This window comes from Nanorana parkeri, unplaced genomic scaffold, assembly GCF_000935625.1.
Source record: "Nanorana parkeri isolate BGI_ZX_2015 unplaced genomic scaffold, ASM93562v1 scaffold1771, whole genome shotgun sequence".
NCBI classification, from domain to species: Eukaryota; Metazoa; Chordata; class Amphibia; order Anura; family Dicroglossidae; genus Nanorana; species Nanorana parkeri.
In genome coordinates this window covers 16,901-21,125 of record NW_017308039.1, presented here as the reverse complement: position 1 = coordinate 21,125, position 4,225 = coordinate 16,901, and positions in this window count along the sequence as shown.

The following is a 4,225-nucleotide window of genomic DNA, read 5'->3' as shown; positions in this document are numbered from 1 at the left end:
CTCCAACTGTAGTCACAGGTAAACAAAATTTCCAGGTCACTTTGCACGGCCCAGGTGGAGTTTTTTCATGCCCTACATTGTAGTTTTCACTGTGCACAGCAACCTGGTGGTCATTTAAAGAAAGTTATGTAAAGACTGAGAGGACAACTAAAAAAAAGTAAGATTTTGTGTTTATCTCCAGCATATGCCTGTGTAGTGAAGATACATGTTCACCAAGATTACAGTGGCAGTCCCCTTTCTTTTTACCAGGTTGGAACGCTTTTGTGGTTTGCATTGCTAAGGCATCTTCCAAATTTTAAAGCATTGTTTCCCAACTGGCTTGTCTCCTCTCCTACTGCCGGCCATTTTGTAAGAGTTAGCAAACTTCAGTGCTGTGTGACCTGAGGTTCCATTGGAAGATATTCTTGATGATATGGAAGTGCATTTGGTTGATATATAAGTAGTTTTATCTGCACTATTCAGAGTGCTCTATTTCTTTTTATGCTGTGGGTGTTGAGGAAGTGATTCAATTGAAAAACCTTAAAACACATTCTGATGTCAGATTCTGTGTAAACATTTGTATTTATTTTTCATACAGTTATATTAATTAGCTCTATTGGCCATTCAACACCCACCGTGGAAAAGCTAAACAGATCTTCATTATCACAAGATGGCTAAAGTTGAAGAGAAACCATATGAGTGCTATGAGTGCCAAAAGGGTTTTTCAAAAAAGTCACAACTAATTGTTCATTTTAGGATCCACACCGGGGAGAAGCCATTTAAATGTTCAGAATGTGACCAGTGCTTCACACAAAGATCTAATCTTACTTCACACATGAGGATCCACACTGGAGAGAAACCTTTTAAATGTTCAGAATGTGACATGAGCTTTGCACAAAGTTCTTGTCTTACTCACCATAAGAGGACTCACACAGGAGAGAAACCATTCAAATGTTCAGAATGTGACAAGTGCTTCTCACAAAGTTCTCAACTTACTCAACATAAGAGGACTCACACAGGAGATAAACCATTCAAATGTTCACAATGTGACAAGTGCTTCTCATCAAATTATGGTCTTCATAAACACCAGAAGATTCACAATGAAGAGAAACCATTTAGGTGTTTGGAATGTTACAAATGCTTCCCTCGGAAGTTTCTTCTTGCTATGCACCAGAAGACTCACACAGGAGAGAAGCCATTTAATTGTTCAGAATGTGGCAGGTGTTTCTCACAAAGTTCTCATCTTACTCTACATAAGAGGATTCATACTGGAGAGAAACCATTTAAATGTTCAGAATGTAACATGTGCTTCTCACAAAGATCTGCTCTTACTCAACATGAGAGGATTCACACAGAAGAGAATCCATTCAAATGTTCAGAATGTGACAAGTCCTTCTTAGCAAGTCATATTCCTAATAAACACCAGAAGATTAATATTGAAGAGAAACCCTTTAGGTGTTTGGAATGCGACAAATTCTTCTCTCAGAAATGTCATCCTGCTATACACCAGAAGATTCAAACAGAGAAGCCATTTAAATGTTCAGAATGTGGCAAGTGTTTCTCAAAAAATGCTATTCTTACTCAACACCAGAGGATCCACACAGGAGAGAAACCTTTTATATGTCCAGAATGTGGAAAGTGCTTCTCATGTAGTGCTAGTCTTTGTCAACACCTCAAGACTCACACTGGACAAAAATCAATTAATTGTTCAGAATGTGGCAAGTCCTTCTCACAAAGGCATCATTATATCATACATCAGAGAATTCACACAGGAGAAAAACCATATAAATGTTTAGAATGTGGTAAATCCTTCAGAGAAAGGGGTCATCTTGTCGCACATCAGAGGATGCACACAGGAGAGAAACCATTTAAATGTTCAGAATGTGGCAAGTCCTTCTCACAAAGTTCTACTCTTGCCAAGCACCAGAAGATTCACACAGGGGAGAAACCTCATTAATGTTTAAAATGTGGCAAGATCTTCTCTCACATTAGTCTTGTTACACACACTAAAAATCACACAGAAAAAACATTTATAATTTCCGAATGTGACAAATGCACTGGAATGCAAGCCATCCGGCTCCCTGCGGGAGGGGGTGGGAGGGGGCGTGGTGGTGCATTGAAGTAAATGGCACTGCAGCTACGCCCCCCGCACGTAGTGCGATCGCCTGCATCCGGGAACGCAGGTGTTCCGGTCCAGTACGATCTGCAAAAATACTGCAAGCTCAGGTGCAGGCGATCACACTGCATGCAGGGGACGTGGCTGCGGTGCCATTTACTTCAATGCCCTGCCACGCCCCATCCCGCCCCTGAACCCAGGGACCCGGTCAGCTTGCGTTCCAGATGCCAAACACACTGGAATGTGGACTTTGTGGTGTGAACCGTCCCTCACACAGGAGAGAAGCCATATCATAATCTGAAAATGTAACAAGTCTTTTATAAACCTGTCTCGTCCGCACTCCAACCAGAAGATTCATGAGAAACATTGTGCAAAGGATCTCTGGAAAGGCCAAACAGGACTCATTTTAGAGGTTCAAGGTCTCAAAAAGTTGATTGTATGAGGGATTAAATTGTGTACAAATGTGTACAAAATAAACGGTGTCAATATACAAGTCATTCATGGTTTGGTGTTGATCAGTTTAACCTTAAATAGGCTTAATATAAAAGTCTGAATTCTGTTTTATAGTTTAATTGGAAGCAAAGGTTTTAAGCTCTTTCCAACTATATTCTAAAACCAAAAGAAAACTTGTCAGGAGTTAAGTTTTAAATTGTCAGTTACACCAGTGATATTTTAGACACAGTTGGAGCCGCTATGTTCTTATGTTTCTTTGATAATTTTAGAGTGTTAGATCTTTCCTGACCTATGTGTGTTCCAACATTTCCTGTATTATCCATAATATATAATTAAAAAAATAATAATATGGAGCGTGGAAACCCTAAGTAATAAGACAAGCAAGTGTGCAAGTACAGAACAATATGCAGATATCTTCTAAACAAAGTCCCTGAGAGATACTGTGGAAGTAACACACTGGTCTACAGATTTTGGGAAATTATCAACCTACGAGATAAAACATGTTACTTCTTGCATATTTTGATTAGATGAATTAGAAAACAGGTGATAAAGGTGCTGGTTGGTTGGCTAAAGTTTTCAAGATATTTCACAATAAAGACTTATGCACAGGCGAGTGTATTTGCCTACCAGGGAGGGAGGTGTCTGATGAACATGATGCCTCATAACGTCTCAGCAAAGTACGATAGAACAATGAAAATGGTACCACATGGAAGTGTATACATTTATCTTCACTTTGAGACTAAATATTATTACCTAACTGTATTTTATTGTTCTTTTATTGGAAGGTGCATTTGTCTTGGTCAGATCTACGCATCATACAGTTACATCTGGTGGCTTGTGAAAGTGTTATCATTTCCAAGGAACAGTTGTGTGATATTTTCCCTCAGAAGCCTAGATGCCTTGAAACTGTGTAAACAACACAGAAAACTTCTGCTACATTTGTGGCGAGGTGACATTTGCACCTCAAAAGTGCAGTATGATGGCAGTGGTAAAAAAGACATACCACCTATAATTTGGATGCAAAATAGGGGATCAGGACAAGAGTTGGGCCCCTCATTATTGTTGCATGACATGTGCAACCTATCTGCGTCATTGGCTAAACAAGAAAAAAACGTCCATACCTTTCGCAGTCTAAGTGGTGTTGAGGGATCCCACCAATCATAGTAGCGACTACTATTTTTGAATGGTTCCCCCAATTGCAGAAGGGATCTCATCCATCCGCACTGTGTCCTGTACCCCATGGTGAGGACTTGCCTATTCCAGATACACCAGAATCCTACTCTCTAGACTCAGATGATAATAAAGATGATGCAGCTGATCCGAAGCCGTCAATGTCAGCAGACCCAAACTTTAGCCCACCGTATGCTACGCCTGAACCACATCTAATTTCATAGAGTGAATTAAATGACCTGGTAAGGGATTTGGAATTGCCTAAGAGTAAGGCAGAGCTACTGGGCTCCAGATTACAACAGTGGAACCTCTTGCAGAGTGATGTCAGGGTCTCCATTTTCTGTAATCGGCAAAAAGATCTGGTTTGGTATTTCTTAGTGGAAGGTGATTTGGGTTATGGCAATGATATCAATGGCTTAATGACAGCCCTTAACATTACCCACAATCCAGATGAATAGAGATTGTTCATAGATTCATCTAAAACAAGTCTAAAAGCTGTTTTATTGC